This window comes from Parasteatoda tepidariorum, chromosome 9 (genome assembly GCF_982258835.1).
Source record: "Parasteatoda tepidariorum strain Cologne lab strain chromosome 9, Ptep-v5.0, whole genome shotgun sequence".
NCBI lineage: Eukaryota > Metazoa > Arthropoda > Arachnida > Araneae > Theridiidae > Parasteatoda > Parasteatoda tepidariorum.
The window spans coordinates 1,654,552-1,678,722 of NC_141763.1; the positions used below are offsets into that span (position 1 = coordinate 1,654,552).

Here is a 24,171-nt window from a genome sequence, read left to right on the forward strand (position 1 = left end):
CTTTTCGATCGTTTTTTTTTCGATGGTTAATGCTGCGGATTTACGCATAGTTTTCGCCGTAAATCCAATGACTTTTCGTAATTATTGCTACCCATTTTCACGCAGTTACGGAAACCGCAATTTTTTTTATGAAATCGAACTAAGTACTAATGTCTTGAAAGTAATGAAAATGCTTTATTAAAGCTAAATATGCTTTATTATCGATTATTGTTTATTATTAAATGCTTTATAATGAAATGCTTTATTTGCGCAAACATCATCTCAAATCTGAATGATTTTTAATCCTTTTTTCTGAAATTATCGCGACACATTTCGCATGGTTTTTAAACTTTGGATATTTTTAGCACGATATATTATTATGAACAGCGAATAACGAATCGCTCTTTTAGATAATCATTTTTAACATGGTTTATTTATGACGATTTTATCACGAATCAAATTATTTACGAATCGTTACTTTGGCAATTATTGCTACACATTTCTTCAAGGTTCAGAAAGTCCCAATATTTTTATACGCTATTGCGACACTTTAATTTTCGAATCAAGCATTTAAATACATCTCTTTTTGACGCGCTATATTTATGCCGATTTCATTGCAAATATAAAGGGATTTTTATAGTTTTTAGGGAAGTTCTTTCTACGACTCTCCCCACGGTTTAAAAAAATCCTGATATTTTTATTACTATTGTTTCAAGGCGCGCGAGTTTTGAATCGTTCATTAAAATAATAACTTAACTGCTCTGTGTCGATTTCAACACAAAAATAAGAACTTTTTCGAACTTTTATTTTATTTTATTTTTTTGGCCGTTAATTCTAAAAGCCACATGAATCGGAACTAATATAAAAGTCACACATCGCAATTTGTATTCACACGATCTAAAAATCGCATTTCGTATTCACATTAACGAGATCTAAAAATTATCCCTTGCGATTTGTATTCACGAGATTCAAAATCACAAATCGCGATTCATATTTTGGTGTTTACAAAATCATACGCTGTTACTGTTATCGATTCCTAAACTCGTTAAGTTATTTGCCTTAAGTTTAATACTGCTCATAATAATAGCTTCTGTCGAAAGACTGTTTTCCAAAATGAATTTGGCTTGTTCAAAATTAAGGAAAAGTCTTTTAACAAAATCATTAAATTTTCACTTAATGGTTCGAAAAAGCTATCACATGATCAAGTAGATAAAACCATCACACTATTTGAAAATTTTGCAATTTGCAGGATAAGCATTAAGAAATTTTTTAAAGCATTTTTTTACCTACGTCGGCCATTTTATGCCAATTATGATGATGTGCTGGGAAACGATTTGTATATCATTAAATTTTAACTGTAAAAAAATGTAATCAAGATAAGTAACATGAAGTAATGTAAATTTTAATTTATTGTTAATACATGAGTATTAATTCTAAATAGTGTTATGTAAAAGCATTGGTCCCAAAGAGTTGTAAACAAGTATCTCGTTAGTTTTTTACTATTAAGGAAAATAGTTCCTTCAAAATTAATGTTTTCTTTCTTTTTTTTCCTTTCTCCATCCTCGCCTCTAATAATTTAGTTAAAATAAATATTTTAAAATTTAAATATATTCCTTAATAAACGTTGAATCTTATTTTGAGCTAAAAGGGGGTTTTATTTAAATTTCAATCATTTTTAACCTTATGAACTTTCTTTAAATTAAAGTATTTAACTTGCATTTATTTTAATAACTAGAATATTTATTTTCTTGAATTTAATTTTATGAACAAATGCACTTTTGTAATATGTAATGTGATATAAAAAACATGAATTTTCTCATTGTTTTTAATTATTTTAATTTGTCTAATTTTTTTCCTGAAAAATTGATTCTGATTGTCTTATATTTTCAAAGTAATCAGTTTTGAAGTTTTTTATTTTAAACGTTCAAAAATATTTGATTTTATGCCAACATATTACAAGGTTATCTGATGAGAATTTAGTGCCTTGAACAATGATTATATAGAAAACACTACTTACAATTAATAAACAAGTTTGTCTAAGTACTTCGGCTTGCGACCCTTCGTTGGTTAATCTGCTGTCTATGGGGCCCTTCACTCAAAAAGGTTGTGCACCCCTACTAAATATAATTTAAAGATGCTCGTTTGTTATAAAATAAATTGAGTGAGGACGTATTTTCGGCTAATTATTTATCAAACATTATTAAGCATTATTTAGTTGAAAGTAACGTAAACGCTCCATTTTTGAATTGCAACAAAGATTTTACAAGATTAAAAATTTCATTCGCTTCGAAAACCCTATTAATAGGAAAATGTTTCAAGCGCTCAAAACAGGAGCCATTTTCTAGACATGCCAAACGTGTATGAAAAGAAACAAAAGTGATTTGAAATATGAAACGAAAAGTTGCCAACGAGAAATGGAAAAAATAAAGATGAGAAATAAAACAAGAAGAAAAAAAATCACTCTAGCCGAAAGAGATAAAAAAATCCACAGAACAAGAAAAACCACCGTGGCCGAGAAGAGCAAATCAAGGTAAAATGCATTTCCACTCGTTATGGAGAGGTGGTGAGGATCTGATATCTTTAACAAGGGAATAAGTATTAATTTTTATTTTATTTTATAACCATCGTTGAACAGCGGACCCAATTTTTGGGTTTACGACTACTAATGCTCAACTACGTAGCCTTGCAATTTTGAACCCAATCCAGAAGACAAGGGAACTCCTGGATAAAATATTGGGAGAAACTTTGTGAGGCTACTAACCCTCGTTTGCGTTACATGGAGAGGAAGACCACCGAGAACCTCCCACTGTTAGCCTGACAGCAAGGGGGACTCATGATCCGTCTACCACTGACGATATTTCACATCAGCGCTGTGGTCGGTGGAAGCCAGATGATTAATTCGTATCGACCAGTCATCGCTGGAATTCGAACCCTGCTCACGTCCATTGGAAGGTGTTGAGCGATCGCGGCTCAAGCATTCATTTGAATAAAACAAGATTTCAGGGCATCAAGATGAGCTGATGTGACAGTGGAAATAATTTTGACATCGAAATTTAATTTATACCCATAATTTCCACACTTTGCAGCAATTGGTGATTTTTTGATAGCGGACTATCGTATTCCTTAAGTCTAAATTTTAAAGGGCGTCTGGTTCCGATGTAGCCAATGTCACGCTGACAATGAATGTAGTCTATGCCCCCAGTGATCATTAAAGCTAATAGGATCTTTAAGAGACCTAAATTTGGTATTTGTTACCTAAAAAGGACTTTAAAATCTTAGTTGTTATGTTACTTAGTTAGATGTTAATTTTTTAGGTTAAGTAAAGTTAGAAGATTGTGAAAGTTAAGTGTGTGCAAATCGGAAGTATGAAACGCAGAAATAGGGTGATTAGAATTAATATGAGACGTTAAAACGCTTATGATAAGCAGAGGTGGAAAAATGATCATGTTATCTTTTTTGTTCTCTTTTGGCTACTGTGTTTTTTATTTTCTAGTTTTGTATCTTCCCGTTATTTATTTCACTTTTAAATAGGAGCTCTTAGTTTTATATTTCAAACCATATTTGTTTCTTCTGATTCACGTCTTGGAAATGGGCGCCTGTTTATGAGCGCTTGAAACCTGTATACTGTTTTTTCTTGTTTGAGTATTTTTTGAAACGAACAAAGTTTTCAATCGGATAATAGGTTAATGCTTTAGTTTCTTGAGATTATTTATTTAATGTAATAAAAAATGTTTAATTTTTTGATAGACAATGATAAAAATTTACGTTTAATTTTTAAAATCGAAAATAAGTAAATTTTGGGATTAGAAATAAAATCATGCATGTATATTCAAATATATTTTATTTGATAAATCAATTTGCTTCCCAATGCAAATATTACATGCAAAGTATAAATACAAATATTGAATTAATAAAATATATTTTTTACCTCCAAATGAATCAATTCATTTTAAATGTTTAGTATCTGATGAGATGCCACATTTATTGAAGAAAAAGATAAATTAATCAAAATATATAATGTGAATAATAACTATTACAGGTAAATATTAAAACGTATAATGAAAAAAACAGTTTCAGTTGAAATATTTAATAAAAAAATCAAATGAAGGAAACTCCCATAAGAAAAAGATTTCAAACTAAAGATTTGAATTGGAAATGTTAAAGTTTACATTGAAAAGGTAAAAATAAATTATCTCTTTTCAATTACAGAAAAAAATACGGACAGAATAGTTTTATGTTTTTAAAAAGTTAATAGATCTGTAGTTCTAGAAATTCTAGATGATTATCAATCAGATCAAATTATTAGCGTAAATCGAGCAAAGAATTAATTCCTCCTAAATTTTGAAAGGCCATAGAGGGAAGTAAAAAAAAAACTAATCCAAAGCAATATTGACAATAAATGTGGCAATTTATCGAAGTAAACAAGATATAATGTAATATGGGCCGGCTTCTGAATAAAAGGGTGGTCGATAAAATTACATTTTCTTTGTAGTTAATTACAACTACTTTATTACAATTGTAGTTAACTATAACTACTTTTTTTAAAAATATAGTTACTACTTCAATACTTTTCGCAGACATACGTACGTTACTGATTAGCATAATTCCCATAAATGTTTAAAATGTTTTGGAATAAAAAATTAACCTGCATGAGAAGTTATTAAGAAATGGTAATTCATCTTTTACATGAGATAATTTTTTATTCTAAAGTACTTTTGACGAATTTATTTTCTTTAGCCTTTGAACTCTAAGTTCTTCTTGACAGTGAATATTTAATTAAGGAAATGATAAGAAATCGTGAAATATCGTGAAATGGAACACCCTGAATAACTTTATATCTAATGATCGGATCTTCACGTTCTAGGACTCAATCTTAATAATTCGATTTCCAATTATTCCTTTGCTTACAAGATTTACAATGATAATGAACGAAATAATTTAAGAACATGAAAAATTAACTTCTGCCCACAAAAATAAAAAAGGAAACTTGCTTTGGAACATCAAACGAAGCAATTTTCAGGGGATAGAGCGTTCACCCTTTCAATGAGATGAACTGGGTTGGAATCCCAGCGATGGCTGGTTGATGCGAATTCCGTATCCGGCTTGCACTGACCACAAGGCTGATGTAAAATATCAGCAATGGTAGACGGATCATGGGTTAGAGTCCCCTTGCCGTCAGGCTAACCGTGGGAGATTTTCGTGGTTTTTCTGCTTTATGTAACGCAAATGCGGGTCAGTTCCACCAAAAAGTCCCCCATGATGGAAATTTCCACCATACAAAAGTTCCCTTGCCTTTTGGATCGGGTTCAAAATTAGAAAAGCTACGGTATTGAGCATTAGTAAACCCAAAAAAAATTGATTTGGCTGTTCAACGACGAATATGAAATAAACTTAAAAATACTTTTGCCAGAAATCGCAACAAACTGTTTTTTTTCCTTCTTTTTTTCTCTAGCGCTCTTCACGCTACAACTTCCGCTTTTAAAAAGTAGTGCACTACACTACAAACTACGAAAATAAAGTATCGACTACAGTAGTTTCGCTACTTGTAGCTCGCTTTTTCCGACCACTGAGGGTGCATTATTTTGATTTTCTTACCTTTTTGATGAATTTTTAAAGGAAAAGAAAAATTGCTGATTGATGCAACGGTGATCAAAGGAATGGATTCGCAATTCAGGTTGTAAACATACATAGTTGGGTACGCTGCTTATTTCCAACCGCTATTTTATTCTTTCTTTCTTTTGAACTACCATGTTAAAATTTCAATGTTAAAATGTGTTAGCAGATTTAACTAACATGGGAGATATAAATGTATTTTCAACGAAAAATCTTAACAGTAGAGTACTGCTTATTAATTGTGTAAAAATACAGAACAAACCAACGATAAAAAAAATTTTAAAAAAAACTTCTGTTCCACAATGCTTCACTATAGCTCATTCACCGAGAGTTGGCACTTGTCTCCACCTTCATCACGTGGTATGCAATGGTACTTTTTTGCTATTTTTGAGAAAAGTTTATGAGCAATCCTGAACAAGGTTGCTATTTAATTTTATAATCGCCTTTGAACAGCCGACCCAATTCTATGGGTTTACGACTATTAATGTTCAACTCTGTAGTCTTGTAATCTTGAATCCAATCCAGAAGACAAGGGAACTGCTGGATCAAGTACTGGAGGAAATTTGCCTTCGTGGAGGACGTTTTGGTGGAACTATCTCGCATTTGCATTACATGGAGAGAGAAACCACGAAAACCTCCCACGGTTAGCATGACGCAAGAGGACTCTAACCCATGATCAGTCTACCATTGAGGATATTTCACGTCAGCACTGTGGTCAGTGCAAGCCGGATGCGGAATTCGTATCGACTGGGATTTGAACCCGGTTCGCCTCATTGGAAGGCGAACGCTCTATCCCCTGAACTATCGCTGCTCAGGGTTGCTATTTGGCGCGTTACGGCAAAAATATTTATTTCTCAAACTTCATGTTCATTTTTTTTAACATTAAATATTTCCTAAATTTGATATTTCGCGCCATTATTTTAACGATATTTCTCTCTTTTGAGTGAATAGTTTGTCTTTTTTTGAGACATTTTTCTGTGAAAACAGCAGTTTTTAAATTTAAAATATATTTTAATTAGCTAGAGAAACGAAAGCTGTAATAGCAGATGATAAAGCGAAGTAAGTGACTGAAAAAGAATTAACTGTTTGTGTTTGACTTGCATTAAAGGTTGTCTCAATTTCAAGCACGGAGATGCTTCTCTTCTTACTCCCGCGCTGAAATGAACTCTGCTTCCGAGATGGTGGAGCCAAGTGTCAACTCCTGAAGAGTGAACTATATTCCTAGTATTGGTTAAGAGGAGAGGATGGTCCAAACTCGTTTCAAAAACCTCTGCTGCTCTACCCCTAAATGTTGTTTTCTCCTTTATACACAAGAAGGCACCTAACATTGGGGAACTTGTTTACATCATGTCAATGAAAGCTAGAGTTCTTTCCCTATGTATATTCTTTGATACAACTACTCGTTCAGATTATTGAAATAGTTTATTTTCATGACATTGCTTTATATAATTTAAATTACTAAAAATGAACTCAATCTTTTTCCTAAATGTTTTTTTTAAAATTTATTGTGATACTTTAAACTTTTACCGATTGACTTATTGGACGGAAGATACTTTTATATAATAATAAATAAATGGATTTTAAAAAATTATTTTTAATTTCTACTGCAAAAAAGAGAAAAAAAATCAACATTTTTATTTTTTTTAAATAGTTTTTAATTTTTTTACAGGTTATCAACAGAAGTTTAGAAAGACTATATGAGAGGATGATTCCATGTCCACACATACCAATGATTGGAGTTCTTTCTAAATGAGCGGTAATTCCAATATTCTTGGCTCCTTAAATAACCATTAGTTTATCATTTACCACTTGGTTGATCGTGTGACACTGTTGATGAAAAACTACGCGGTACTTTTCTTTTTACAGACAAAATTGAGTTTTAATTCATCTAAAAAATCAACGACATATATTTCTAAAATTATTATTTGCATTTTTGTCGAGGATAAAAGATTTTTTTTAAGAAATAAGGACGTAATTTTTGCAAGTAGTATATCGAAATTTTTAACTGTGTTATAGTGATAGTACAGGGAGTTACATAGCATAGAGGGAGTTACGTTTAGTAACCCTCACCCTCGGTAGTGTTAACATATCTCGGAAGTAATTTTTAACATAATAAAGTGTTTTCTTTTAAACATGTTGGTGTAAGGTCATAAGATAACAATTTTTTTTTAATTTCCTGATAAAGGAGTAATGAAATATTCACGAAAGTTTGAATGCTAAAAATGAGAGGAAAATTCACAAGTATTTGGCCCAGAATTTGCATATTAGAAAATATCTGCACTTAAAGCGACAATGGACTTTCAAAAAAATTTTTAGAAATTCTCAAGGGAATTTGAAATTTTTAGTATATTGAAATTCTCAGTATATATCTATATTGTAAAAACAATTTATATGCAAAATTTCAAAAAAATATTTCAAAATTTCCGAAATTAAAAAAAAACACGTCTGAAATTTTGTTAAAATGACAAAATTCCTTTAAAATATTACATATTAGGTAATATAAAAAATTGTTGGGAGTACTTTTTTTTAATTTTATTATTGAAACAAATAACAGAAAAAAAGCAATAAAAAGAACATCATTTTTAAAAAAAAATCATCTTACCGCTATAAAATATCATGTATAAAAATAATACTATTTACTTAATTCAAGAAACTTTTCCAACGAAATGTTAATAATATTCATAAATGTATAGCATCAAATTCTCAGGTTAATAGAATAAAAATTCATTTCGCTGGAGGAGTTTGAAATTTGTAAATTTGTCAAAAAAGACATTTTGAGAAAAATGACTTTTACTACTTTTTCATTGCAAGACGCCAAAGGGGCGTGGTCAAACCAGAAATGGCCATGACTTCGTCAATTTTGCTCTAATTCAAGATTTTTTTTTTCTAATGTTCAGTTAAATGCCTAGGTTTCGAAAATATAAAAAGTGAAAAATAAATTTTCTTGGCAAATTTTTGCTTATTTGAAAGTTCCTTGTCACCTTAACTGCTTATTTTGAATGTAATATAAAAAGAAATTTTTATCACACGAGACATTTACAAATTTAATCAAATTTGATGCATGCGTACAGACTTTTGCACCATACTTCAATACTTAAAAGTTTGAGAACTTTTTATCGTAGTGCATATGACTCTCCAAATAAGCATTACATCTTATTTATTCAACACAAGCAACACTTCAAAAACTTTTTCTTTTCATTGGTAAATTTTGTTCTGAAACTAAATTACAGATTTGAGATTGATAAAATGAAATGAAAAGAATAACCAAATTTATCAAGGCAATTCATTGTATTAAAAAGAAAGATTGTGCTAGGGAATTAACAGAATTCTGGAAGGATTGAGTAGTAAAGCCCGACCCTATAGTTCCTACGTCACAGCTACGGAGAAAATCAGTTGTTAGGATTTTTCTCAAGCAGGCGTTGCTATATCTGTCCTCAGACTTTCTTGCGTAACAAGCAAAAATCTCTTTTACAGTGGATATATTAATTGCAACCTCTTTATAAAAACTAATTATTATTATTCGATACATCAGATCCGTTAGAGAAATTGAATCTTGGAAATTATTTACTCCAAATATCCTTGAAAATCATCGAATGTGAGGTAAAAGTCACGAAAATATTCGTGATCGGTAAACGCACTGGTCCTGCACATTTTAATTAATAACTTATAACCGTTGTTGAACAGCCAACCAGTTTTTTTTTCTTTTTTTTATGGGGGGGGGGGGTTACAACTACTAATATTCAACTCCGTAGCCTTGTAATTTTGAAACTAATACAGAAGACAAGGGAACTCCTGTATAAAGTATTGGGAGAAAATGTACTATCTTGGAGGGCTGTTTTGGTGAAACTAACCAGCATTTGCGTTACATTGAGAGGAAATCCAAGAAAACCTCTCACGGTTAGCCTGACTGATATAACATTTATATTTCCTTAATGAAATTTATATCAAATACCATATAGCGATTTAATTTCAGAATAATCGATCCCTTAGCAATATTTGAACAGCAATATTTGAACCCTTCTTTGAACAGCAGACCTAATTTTAACTTTACGTTTACTAATGCTCAGCTTCGTAGCCTTGTAATTTTGAGCACAATCCAGAAGACAAAGGAACTCCTGGATCAAGTATTGGGAGAAATTTGCCTTGATGGAGGTCTTTTTGATGGAACTAACTCGCATGTACGTTACATGGGGAGGAAAAACACGAAAAGCTCCCACGGTTAGCTTGACGGCAAGGGGACTCTAACCCATGATCCGACTACCACCGAAGATAATTTACGCCAGACCTGCGGCATAAAATATCGGTGCAAACTAACCGATCTGCGCAAGCCGGATGCGGAATTCGTATCGACCAGCTGTCGCTGGGATTCGAACCCGATTTACCTCATTGGAAGGCGATCGCTCAATCCCCTAAGCCATCACGGCTGAAATAAAGTATTATGAGAATTTTTAAAAAGCAACTGCTCTGTGCTTTAAAAAGTTATATTACGCGCAACTTATAAAAATTGAGATTACATAGCCTCGGCTGATTTTTTAAGGTATTATGTTAATTTGATATAAAGTTCGTCTTAAAATGTGTTGCAAAAATATTTAATAAAATCTTTAAAGGAAGCAGATGAACGTTGGTGGGTTTTTTGCTTCATCAGTCTTTTGTAGGCCACCGTTCAAAATAATGGTTACAGTCAAAACAAGTTTTAGCTAAATTCTAGAAAACACAAGAGAGAAATTGTTAGCACACGCTACAAAAATTTCGGTCTGTACATGTTTTGACCGCTTTATGATTTAGAAAGATAAAAGTTTGAATTTGAACTCAAAATCAAACCGTTTTGACTATATCTAACAAAAAGAGAAGGTCATAAAAGGTTTTCACTCATTTTCGACCAAACAACCACGTGTTTAAATTTTTCTCCAAACATTACAGTTAATAGGAAATCGTTAACCTAACAATTTTTGTTGTTGCAAATGCCAAAAAGTTACGGCAAAACATTCTGTATCCAACTTCAGATAAATGGATTATGTTTGAGAATTAAAAATTTTGATTTGAAGCAACATTTGAAATCATTCTGCGATATGTAAGCACACCGAGTAAAATCTTTATCCAGCTAAACTTTTTCCTCAGTTAACCCTTAGAAAAAAGTTACGGTTGTAGCAAGTTCTAGAGAACTTTTGATCAAATAAACCAGAGAACATATTACACATCGGAACTATACCTAACAGCAAAAGAAAATCTACACAATCCTCTGTATGTCATCTTTTTACGTGTTTTCCTTTTTAATCAATCAGATGCAGGAGTGAACGAAATACATATATATGGTTAGCGCTGAAATCACATTTAAAATAAGCCGTTACATTGAAGTTAATCTGGTGCAGCCATCTTGTGTGTAATAAAAGAATTTAAAAAAATTCGGGCACAACAGACGGATATGTTTAAACCTTTTTGGTGCTTTACTTTTGAACGCTCTATCCCGGAAGTATCACGGGCACGAGAAATGGGAGACGAAAGCTCACCCCATGATTTTGACGGGAAAGAGGGGGAAGGGGCTTTGACCTAGAAACCACAAGTTTGGATTTTGGTCAAAAGGTCAGTTTGGTCTAAAGATCAGTCCATTTTATAGTAAATCGTAAAAGCACGTTACCCCATTAAAAAATACCGTTTGCCTGACCGCTAAAAAGTTTTATATCCAAAATCAGTTTTAGCTCATTTTAGACCCAGAAATCACGAATGAATTATGCCTCAAAATGTTAAGCTTAGTATAGGATATCGTTAACCCATCAAACCGTTTCTCCAAAATTTTAATTTGGCCCATTCGCCAAAAAATAGTATGCCTAAAAAAATCTTACAGAATTTTTGTCCACGACGCCACAAGTTTGAGTTATGCCCTAAAACGTTAGCCCGTTGTATAAAATTGCTTTAAAAATAAAAATAAGAAAAATAAGAAACCTTCCACCAGAATAAAAATTAGAGCCAAAATAGCTTTTAGTTTCTTTAAAAGAAATATGACACTTTGAAAGAAAGCTAAATTTTCTCCTCGTTGTACCATTCCGTAATCCCATGTTTGTGCACAAAAGTGTTTCGTCACCGAATTAACACAGCTAATTTTTCAACCACATTTACAAATTTAATTTACAATTATTAACCTATTGAGCCTCTCATGTTTACCCACTAAAGAGTTTTTCTCAGCCAACCCTCTTCCCCACCCCCCAAAAAAAAGCTACGTCAAAAAGTTTCAGCAACAACAACAAAAATCAAAAGTTAGAGTTTGTGTCTCAAAACGTTAGCCTATTGTAGGAAATCAACTAAAATAAGTTTTAGATAATTATTGTTTAAAAACTGAAACTTTTAATATTGCCTTTAAAGTTTGGTCAATATTAAGACAGTAAATGTCCACGGTAGATAACCTATTCAAAAACAATAATGGCCAAACCAGCATTTTGTACACATTTGATTAATCTAAGCATTTTTTTTAAATTTAAAATATTAAACCAGTACCGTATTATACACCCAATTAAGAAAATCTTTAGCCTACTTAAACTTTACAACGACGCAAGTTGTCTGAAATATTACCAAAAAACGAAACATTTCCATTCTACCGCTGTTAATCCATGCTCGGAAATCGTTACCCCACCTTCTAAAAAATAATGATTAAGACAAATATTAGCTACTTTATAAACTGCAAATAAGCTCGAATTTGACCCTCTAAACCTTAACCCATAAAAAAATTTTTAATCCTGCGTTGAAACATCCACCAAGATAGGCTACAAAGCAAGTAAAAAGACTTGTCTGAATTTTGTTCCCCCCCCCCCAAAAAAAAAATCGTTAACTTTTCCACCAAGAAGTAATTATGGCCAAATAAAGTTTAATCTTTATTTTTTTACCTGGAAAACACTATTAAAATTTTCCTCTAAACAATTGCTCTTTGTTTCTTCATAGTTATTCCATACCGCAAAAAAATGGAAATAGTTTAAACTTATTTTTAATCAAAAAACTAAGAATTAGAATTTTCCCTGCTGACGTTAGACTTTTATAGGAAATCGTTAACCCACCCAATTTTTGTTAGCCTGTCAGACAAAAATCGAAAATTCTAATCAAAATATAGTGAGAACTTAATCTATATCTCTTTCAAGCTATCCTCTTTCTCAATTTCTTTAGGGAATTTCTAAAATTGTGCGTTTTGAAATACTTATTACAATATTTGATTTCTAACTATTTCCTTTGCTATTCCAGGTTTTGGCCTTTAGTTTTGTAAGAGGGAAGATACTGATAGCAACTAAAATAGGACTATTTGCTACTAAGTTCGAGGTAAGGCGACTATAGCTATTATTTTTACAAAAAAAATTAGCTCAAAAGTGACAATTTTTAAAAAAATTACAACTTTATAAAAAGATTTATTTAAGAAAAACTGTTGCCAAATAATAATTTGCCCCTTAATTTATCAAATTTATATATAAATATCAAATTTCGAAAAATTATCTGGAAATGGCGGAATAAGCAAACACTCAAATTCCAAATTGCGTCTCGTAATAATATCCAATCATACATCAAAATATCGGAAATGAAACGAAACAGAATGGAGAAAAACAATCAAGATGTGCTGCTAAGGAAATATGAAAGCGTCGAGGATGAAATCGGTGCATTGTGGGTAAAAAAAAAAGTGATTTATTAAATGTGATATTTTGACTTTGAACCTATTTTTTGTACCTATTTTTGAAAATGACCAAAAATAGATACAAAAAAAAGTGGGTTTTTCAATGAAACTGTCGCGCTTTGAGTGTGTGAAAAAAGTGATAATTCAACAATCGCGTATTATAACATCATATTCAAAATGCTGAAATTTCTTAAACTGCATTGAAATAACCAAAAATAAATATTGCTTTCCAGGGAGTCGGTGTGAAAAGTCCGATTATTTTTTTATATTACGCATGTATATACAATGTGAGGGTAATAGGTTAGAAGGTGATGGAACACAACTATGCAAACACGAATCACCCTACAATCCTTGATCGTAAATCGCTAGAGAACGAAACATGTTGTGTCACGAAAGGATGGGAAACAAGGTAGGCAGAGACTGGAATGGTAAAAAACCTATAAAATGAAGAAAAGTATTTTTAACAAAATGAAATTAAACGGTAAGACCCCCATCACGAGAACTGCTCTAACTTGCAACCGACAACATTAACGCAGGGATTAGCGAAAACACCACCTAAGTCAAAATTTTTGATAGTTTTCCATTGATGGACCAACATTGCCTTTGTGTTGATGATCAATAATTCCATCATGAAACATATTTTTTATGGTAACCAACATAATTAACCATCATCTCAATGTGACTGATTTATGATGATCCAACATAAGAATAACAACTTGTTTGGATCGTTTGTTCAGGTTGAACCAGCACGAATTTCCATCATAGTATCTTAGAAATCAAATGCTAGAGCGACCACTATCATCCCAATGTAGGGATTCAGATTAATTTATGATGGTCCAATATTAAAAAAAAAAAACACAAATTGTTTTGATTCCTGAGAACCAACAAGAATTCCCATTATGGAAATGTACAGTTGGAACCATCGAGGATCATCATGGATTGTTGTTTCATGAGAATAAAACTTCTCTTGATGGTTCACCATCATAAATTTAAGTAGCATTTTTTCATCGTGGATTGATGGAAGCTTGTGGGCATATCAAAAACCATGAACACATAATAAAAAATATTGGATGATGGTAACCATCATGAGTCGCACTGAAACCAACATAAACCATCAAAAAAATTTGATGGAACCATCAAGAATTTAGACTTGGGTATGCATTTCTCTTGTGGTGTCAGCAGTTACTGATATCAGAGGAAACAAGGACTTCAACAAAATCCATGGGACCATCGTCGTAGATGAGGCTCACTTCTTATGACGCTAGAAAAAAAAGTGCGCAAATGACAAATCAGGTATCAACCAGTTGATTGGACCACCACGACCTACTCGTCATCCCCAATACATGATATCTAAGGCGTTACGCACATCTACAATATAATCAGGAGTCCCGTCGTATTGAAACCACATGCGTTGTTTGATTTGTAATTGAACGCAAGTAAATAGTTCTGCTAACACCTCTCGCAAATACACAAGGTATGAATCTCTCTCCAGGCGTGTTTGCAGTAGGTATGGCCCAATCAGATGATCGTACACCATTCCGCCAAACATTTAGCCTGGAACAAACTTGGACGCAATATGTGCGGGCTCTCAGTTGCCCAATCATGATAGCTGTAGATATTGAAATACCATAGCATGTAAATGTCCATTCCTCAGTGAACAATACTTGTGCACAACGACTTGGGTCCACAGACATCTGCTGGAGAAACCACGTGGTAAAATTGATAAGTGCCTGATAATCTAGGCCCTGAACTCTCTGCGCATGGTAGAGATGTATTCCTTGATCTCGTAGTATTCGCCACAACGTATTGCGGGAAACATAAACGGCCTGAAACATTTGCCTCGTGCTAGATTCAGTTCTCGCACTGATACGATGCGCAATTGGGTCCGTTACAGATCTTAGAGCTTCTCTTGCAATGTCGTCTGCAGTTCCGTACATGAAATGAATATCTGCCTTCTCCTAATTCGAGTCAGCATTCATCTGATCGGAGATCCACAGAGCAATTAAAAATAGTTACTCTGCCATGCAATTTTATAATCGACATTGAACAGCCAGCCCAATTTTTGGGTTCACGACTACTAATGTTCAACTCAGTAGCCTTTTAATTTTGAATTCAATCCAGAAGATAAGGGATTTCCCGGAGCAAGTATTGGCAGAAATGTGTCTTCGTGGACGGCTTTTTGATGAAACTAACCCGCATTTGCGTTACATGAAGTGGAAAACCACGAAAACCTCCCACAGTTAGCGTGATGGCAAAGGGACTCTAACCCGTGATCCGTTTATCACTGAGGATTTTTTAAGTCAATACTGTGGTCTGTGCAACGCGGATGAGGCTTTGATATCTATCAGCCACTGCTGGGATTCGAACCCGGTTCACATCATTGAAAAGCGAGCGCTCTATCCCCTGAGCCATGACGGCTCTTTGCCGAGCAATTGAAAATACAACGATTGATTCCGAGAAAAGTGGATAGACAACTGTTTTTTTCTATTCTCAATGCTATGAAAGCTAAAATGGAATGCCAAAAAACTGATATATATTGTTCTGGCGATAAGAAGTTTACTATGTTATGTAGTTCCTGATGCAAGGATATTTTAACGAAGACCCCAACAACTCGGCTAGAGGTTTTATAAAGTTACATGCAGGATACTGGACGTGGCAGGTATCTAAGAACGCCATCTGTAACGGTGACGAAATTGTGCATCGTATCAACGCGAGAACTGAATCTTGCGAGAACTGAATCTTGCACGCGGGAAATATCTCAGCTCATTTACGTTTCCCTTAATGATAATAATGGCAAGGTTCTGCTTAATAACCATACATTGATTCCAAATGCATAAAATTCTAAGTTTGATTTTTTTTGACTGCATGACAGTACTGTGAACAGCCTTCTTATGGATCGCTGGGAGGCTCGCTCTAGTGAGTTGCGACTTACGTTCGAACCATATATTCTACTAGGATTTACTGTTCTGTTTAGTTCTGTTCTATCCTCTCCTAACGTAAGTACCATGAGTTTTGGGACATCTGTATATAAAGGAACATAATCAAGATTAACGAACATACGATGGGAATCTTTTATACCAAGCTCAAACTGGTCAGCGCTTGACACACTTTTCAAATAATGGACCCTATTATTACTTTTTATGTAATTTTTTTAATTCATGTGCTACTTTTATTAATCGAGACAAAGTTGTCTCGAATAATAGAAATAACACATAAATTAAATGGTAAGGTGATATGCAAGGTGAGAAACAAATCCATCTTGTGTTTGAAAGGCTTATCAACAAATTTTACTTGATAAATAGACTTTTTTTAAGAAATGTTTAATTTGTGAATCTTTGGTGATGCGGCAGAATTCGAATTCTTCCCACACTTGCTACAATATATCGTTATAAATGGTAGTGGATGTGGCCTTTCATCGTAATCCTGCTAAATAATAGTCACTTTGATTTAATCTCATAAAAAAATCACAGGTATTTAAATCTGGAGATCTGCAATTTAGACTGCTTTTTTTAAAATATGGTTCTACTGACGTAACTATTTCTCTAATAGGGAAGAGTTAGGAAGTTAATTGAGGGCCGCTAAGACCCTAAGTTCGTTCCTGAATGTCGTAGTGTATTGAAAATAATTGAGTTTTTAATACCATGTGCAAATGGCATAAAAATTCTTTTATATAGATTTGATTTGAGCACTTCAATTTTTTTTGAACTATTATTTTATTAAAGCAACTATTTTTTTATAGGAAACAGATATGGTGTCAGTTGAGCTGTATAACGTAGTACAACAAAATACAGGTAAGATAATAATTCTTATGTTTTATTAATTCTGAAATCTTCACCTGTTTTGATCAAAGATTTAAATTTGTCAATGCCTGTTGCTACCAATTTAATTTGCTGGAGTCTTGAAAATGGGTGCTTGTCTTTGAGCGCTTGAAACATGTATACTGTTATTTCTTGTTTGAATATTTTTTGAAGCGAACGAAGTTTTAATCGGATAATAACTTAATGATTTAGTTTCTTGAAACTATTTGTTTAATGCAAAAAAAAATGCATTTTTGATAGGCAATGATAAAAATTACGTTTAATTTTTAAAATAGAAAATAAGTACAAAAATTTGGGGCTAATAATAAAACCATGCGTGTACATTTAAGTCTAATTTATTAAATAAATCAATTTGTTGCCCAATGTAAATATTACATGCAAAGTATAAATACAAATATTGAATTGATACAAATATATGCTTACCTCCAAATGAAGCAATTCATTTTAAATACCTAGTATCTAATGAGATGCCCAAATGTATTTAAAAAAAATTAATTAATTAATCAATGTAAAATGTGAATAAAAACTAATGCAAGTAGATATTAAAACGCATGATTAAAAAAAGTAGTTTCAGATAAAATATTTAATAATAAAATCAAATAAAAGAAACTCCTTTAAGAAAAAGATCTCAGACTAAAATATTACATTTTACACTAAAAAGCTGAAATATTATAGCTCTTTTCAATGATCGATTAAAAGACTGACTCTGACACAAAAAGAATGATTTTATGCTTCTAAAAAAGTGATACATCTGTAGTTCAAGAAATTCTTAATGATAAGGCAATTTTACTGGAGAGAATAATTCACACAAATGTTCCAAAATGGTTTTGAATAAAAAAATTGACTTAGTTAAGCATGAGAAGTTATTAAGAAATGTTAATTCATCTTTACATGAGATAGTTATTTATTCTAAAGCACTTTTTACGAATCTATTCTATTAACCTTTAAACTCTTATGTTCTTCTTGAAAGTGAATATTTAATTAAGGAAATGATAAGAAATCATCTAATATTTGGGATTTAAGGATTAATGCATTTTGATTGCCCTCTAGAAATGAAGTACAAGTGCACAAAATAAAAAATGGAACACCCTGAATATCTTTATATCTAATGATCTGATCTTCACGTTCTAGGACTCCATCTTAATGCTTCGATTTCCAATGATTCCTTTGTTTACAAGATTCCCAATAATAATGAACGAAATAAATTAAGAACATGAAAAAATAACTGCTGCAAAATAAAAATTTAAAAGAACTTGCTGCTCTGGAGCATCAGACGAAAAATTTTTTTTTCAGTGATAGAACTTTCGCCTTCCAATGCTGTGTCCCGGGTTGGAATCTCAGCTGTGGCTGATTGATGCGAATTTCGCATCCGGCTTGCACCAACCACAGTGCTGGCGTAAAATATCCTCATTGGTAGACGGATCATAGGTTAGAGTCCCCTTACCATCAGGCTAACAGTGGGAGGTTCTCGTGGTCATGTAACGTAAATGCGGTATAGTTCCACCAAAAAGTCCCCCACGAAGGAAATTTCTACCAATACTTGATTCAGGAGTTCCCTTGTCTTCTGGATTGGGCTCAAGAATTGAAAAAACCCAAAAAATTGGGACGGCTGTTCAACGACGGTTATGAAATAAACTTTAAAAGTAGTTGCCAGAAATCACTACAAACTACTGTTTTTGTGTATCACACTACACGCTACACTACAAACAACGAAAAAAAAGTATCGGCTACAGTAGTTTCGCTACTTGTAGCGCTCTACTTCCGACCCATGAGGGTGCATTGTTTTGATTCTCTTATCTCTGTGATGAATTTTCAAAAGGAAAGGAAAACTGCTAATTGATGCAACGGTGATCAGCCGGATGGATTCGCAATTCAGGTTGTTGGACAACTCTACGTGCATAGTTGGGTACGCTGCCTATCTCCAACCGCTATTTTATTAAAATTTCAATGTTAAAATGTGTTAGTACACCTAATTAATATGGGTGATATAGATGCATATTCAAAGAAAAATCTTAATAGTACAGTACTGTTTATCAGTAAAGTAAAAATACAGAAGAAACCAACGAGAGAGAAAAAAAATTTCTTTCCCACAATGCTTCACTATTCCCAGTATTGGTTAGGAGGAGAGGAGGGTGCAAATCTACCGGGTCACAAAGTCCTACATGTTCAAATCAGTACCTCTGGGGGTACAGGATTGGAGATCGATCATTCTCTGATTCAGGTCAAAATTACGATCTGCGGATGAATGAATGGGTCCGCCCTATATTTGAGTGCGACATATGGTGTGGCAGAAGTCTAATTCTTGGCCATAGATGGCGCCACTGAAAAACAAGAAACGCACACTCTGCCTTAAATTTGCTCGGTTTCACCAAGTAGGCTTGCCCGTGTGGCAAGTGGCATTAGCAACAACAACAAGAACCTCTGTTACTGTGCCCCTAAACGTTGTTTTCTCCCTTACACACAGGGACCACGCCTAACATCGGGGAACTAGTTTACATTATGTCATTGAAGGCTAGACTTGTTTACCTATGTACATTATTTGATAAAACTACTCGTTCAGATACTCGCATGAATTATTGAAATAGTTTATTTTAATGACATTGCTTTTTGTAACTAAAAATAAGCTCAATCTTTTTCCGGAAATTTTTTTTTATTACAGTGCAGCAAACGGAAAAAGTGTAAAATATCATAATTAAAATTAATATATTTTACACTTTTTTCCGATCAACTTATTGGACGGAAGGCACTTTTAGATAATAATAAATAAATGGATTGAAAAGAATTATTTTTAATTTCTAATGCAAATACAAAAATGCAACATTTTTATTTCTTAAAATAGTTTTATATCCTCTTACAGGTTGGAAAGACTATTTGAGGGGATGACTCGCCTACCTATGATTGAAGTTCTTTTCAAATGAGCGGTAATTCCAATCTTTTAAATATCTATCAATTAATCATTTACCACGTGGTTGATCATGTGTAACACTGCAGATGAAAAAACTAAGCGCTAATTCTCTTTATGCGGACAAAATTGTGCTCTAGTTTATTTTAAAAATCAAGGTCATGTATTTATAAATTTATTATTGCGCTTTTGGCATAGATAAAAGATTTTTCTTTAAAAAAAATAAGGACGTTGTTTCTGCAATTAATATATCGAAATGTTTCACTGTGTGATACAGGGAGTTACATAGCATGGAGGGAGTTATGTTTGATTAACCTCCCCCCACCGTAGTTTTTACATATCTCGGAAACTTTGCAAGTAATTTTTAACGTAATAAAGTGTTCTCTTTAATACTTGTTTGTGTATGCGTCACAAGACATCAAAAAATAAATTTATTTCCTGATAAAGAGGCGATGAAATATCCACAAAAATTTGAATTCTAAAAATGAGAGGAGAATTTTCAAGTATTCATCTCAGAATTTGCACCTAATTGTTCATTTTTAATATAATCTAAAATAAGACATTTATATCACACTATACATAAACAGATGGAATCAAATTTGATACATGCGTACAGACTTTTGCACCCTATTTCAGTATTTAAAATGTTGTGAATTTCATATACGCATTGCATATGATTTTTACAATCCAAATAAACATTACATCTTTATGCAACACAAACAACACTGCGAAAACTTCCTTTTTTCATTGATAAATTTTGTACGTTAACTAAATTGTAGATTTGCGATGTATAAAATGAAATCATTTATATATTGAAGTCATACTCAATTAAACTTGCAAGTAATTCAGCCTAGAATTTGCCTATTAGAAAATATTTGCGCTTTAATGTTTATATTTAATATAATGTAAAAGACATTTTTATCACACGAGGCATTAACACATGGAATCCCATCCTTACAGACTTTCGCGCCATCCTGTAAAACTTAAAAACTTCGTGAATTTTTCATGTGCAGTGCATGTAATTTTTTCAATCCAAATAAACATTGCATCTTATTTATTCAACTCAAATCTGTAAACAATTTTTTTTTTCGTTGGCGAATTTTGTTCTTTAACTACATCAAAGATTTGCGATATACAGTCCGTGTCCAAATTAATAGAGACACTATAAGATTATATGTGAAATCTTAATTATCAGGTGATACTCTACAGTTTTTGCACGACTGAAACCGGTTTGCACTTGTTTACGTTCGTGTATCAATAAGTTAACATTGTAATGCAAAACGTTAAAAATGAATACAAATAGGAAGAATATAAAAAAATCTCCTGAATGATGTATGTTTAAATATAAAAAAGTATTTCATATAAACTCGTACAAAACATGTCATTATCAAAATACTACAGTGCGTCTAGTGATTTGGTCTAATTATTAAATTATAATTATATCTTACCTGATATAATAAATCTATATAAACTCATGTTTGCGAAAATTGCAACACCATGAAGGACTTATGCGAGTGAACTGAATTTTTCAGGAAATGCAAAGTAGAGCATGATATGCAAATGATTAGAATTTCAGATTCGTCGCGCATGCGTATGCTGAGCAGCGCCCTCTGAATGGCAGATGGATCCGAATAAATAGACGGATGCAACCAAGCGAGTATGGTTATCGGTGGTTATCTGCTAGTGGTAAATGTTAGCTTAGTCATTACTTATGCCTATTCGACGAAAGAGAGCGAGATTTCAACAACTTACGGAGTTTAAACGGGGGAGAATCATCGGCCTTCGTGAAGCTGGATTATCTTATCGTGCAGTAGCCGCTCGTGTGCAGCGTAACATCAGCACAGTGATGCGTGTTTGAAAGCAGTGGATGGACGAGCGTCAGACAACTCGGAAATCCGGGAGTGGACCCTGAAATGTCACGTCAGCTCGCGATGATAGACACTTGTTCGGCGTTGCGCTAACGGACCGTACGGCTCCCTCTAGACAACTGGCAGCACGGTGGTCAATAGCAACAGGTGTTTCATTGTGTGCTTTATCAATTCGTAGACGTCTGCTGCAGCGTGGACTGCGCGCAAGGACTCATTTATACAGGATCCCCCTCACGCTAAACCTTCACCGCCTGCGGCTGCAATGGGCCAACCAGCATAGGGACTGGCTTGCTGATTGGCAGCGTGTCGTGTTTTCTGACCAATCTCGCTTCAATTTGTGGTACAATAATGGCCGCATTCGTGTCAGACACTATGTCGGTGAACGCCATCTTCCGGAGTGTGTTATCGAACGCCACAGTGGACGAACACCCAGGGTTATGGTCTGCGGTGACATAGCATATCATGGACGATCTCAATTGCTGCGAATTGTGGGCAATCTGAACAGCAACCGGTACATCAGTGAAGTCCTACAGCCCCAAGCTGTTCCCTTCCTTCAAGCCTTGCCAGGTGCTGTATTTCAACAGTACAATGCCCGCCCTCATATTGCTAGGACTGTTCAATCCTTCCTTGCATCGCGACAGGTACAACTTCTTCCTTGGCCGGCGTATTCCGCGGATATGTCGCCGATTGAACATGTGTGGGATTTCGTTGATCGAAGTTACGCTCGTAATCCTCGTCCTGTTGCTTCTAAAGACGAACTTTGGGTACGCATACAAGCAGTATTGAATTCTCTTCCTCAGACAGACATTCAAAGTTTGCTTGACTCCATGCCATGTCGTGTGGCAGCACTTATTGCGGAGAGTGGCGGTTGCACAAAATACTGATTTCGATCTCTTGTTATTGTTTGTTTGCTTTGAAAGTTTAATCATTTATTTGTACCACTACCACTCAACTGTTTATTAAATTTCATTCAATTATGACGATTCCTTCATGGTGTTGCAATTTTCACAGACAGGAGTTTATATATTTCTCTTACACGGCGACAAAAAAAAGCCTCATTACAACTCCCCGAATGGCAACGCTAGAAAATCGACCCATGATTGCCGCTAAAAATGTCACATGCCAAATCTAGCTGAGATGGCTCAACACATAGCGCTTTTATAAACGGAAACTGAAGTAACCAGAGAGCATAAGCTAGGCAGAAGTGAGTAGTCTTTGTCGATAGATCTCTATTTTAGTATTTTGTCGAAAGCGCTTTTTTTCACGAATTTATATATTACGAATTTATTTGACGATTTTTTATTTATATCACGAATTTATTTGTTTTACTAGAATTTATTTGTTTATGCAGGTTTTTTCAATTTAATTCACTTATTTCAGTTTTTAATAGACTTAATTACAGCCAAAATTTTAACCTTTTTTAAAGAGATATCAGTTTTAGAAATTGTGTCTTAAGATTTTATATTATAGCACATTTCTAATAGGTTTAACGAATTACATGTCATTTCTTTGAATTCAAATTTATTTTAATGACTTAGTATTTACTAAAAAGATGTAATTTTTTTTAAAAAAAAAAGTTGTTATATAGATTTGAATGATTGTTTTGAATTCTTAGAATTTTGTGCATTTGCAATGTACCTAAGTTAGTAGCGAGCGAAGCAAACCATATAAGATTGCGTAGCAATTTTCGGGGGTTGGTGAGCGTTAACGAGCAGGGGACGCAGCCCACAAGTAATATATATTTATCTAATAGATCGTCTAATTTATTCAATTGTCGAATTTATATTATATATCGTCTCGTTTCACCAATTGATACACGAACGTAAACAATTGCAACAGGTTTCAGTCGCTTAAAAACAAAGCTGTATAGTATCACGTAGTATAAAGCTTTGTTTTATGTAGTATAGTTTTACATAGAATCTTATAGTTAGTCTAATAATTTAGCCAGGCACTGTTTAAAATGAAATCAAAGAATAACCACCTTTATCAAGGAAATGAATTGTATTTAAAAAAATGTTTGTTCTTGGGAATTAATAGAATTCGAGAGGGAGAGAGAGAGGAGTAAAGCCTGATCCTCATCGTCTGCTCCTGACTTCACAGCTACTGCGAAAATCAGATTTTTCTCAAGCAGGCGTTGTTACATCCGTAGTCGGCAAAATCTCTTTTTACAGTGGATATATTAATTGCAATTTCTTTAGAAAAACTGATTATTATTTTTCGATACATCAGATCCGTTAGAGAAATTGCATTTAAAAAATTATTTACACCAAAAATTCTTGAAAATCATCGAATGCAGAATAAAAGTCACGAAAATATTCGTGATCGGTAAACACACTGGTCCTGCAC

General features: G+C 33.4%; 1 long non-coding RNA gene across 2 annotated transcripts in view; it reads left to right on the plus strand.

Moving 5' to 3' along the window:
* LOC147803236 (uncharacterized) overlaps window positions 1-24,171 on the plus strand; it is a 107,340-nt gene that overhangs the window by 69,743 nt on the left and 13,426 nt on the right. Inside the window, exons 7-10 of one of the 2 annotated variants that reach the window (XR_015428934.1) lie at window positions 7,262-7,348; window positions 12,817-12,891; window positions 16,977-17,028; window positions 19,913-19,976. This is a non-coding gene — a long non-coding RNA (uncharacterized LOC147803236). The remainder of the gene's footprint in view (window positions 1-7,261; window positions 7,349-12,816; window positions 12,892-16,976; window positions 17,029-19,912; window positions 19,977-24,171) is intronic. The other variant, XR_015428935.1, reaches the window with a different exon arrangement.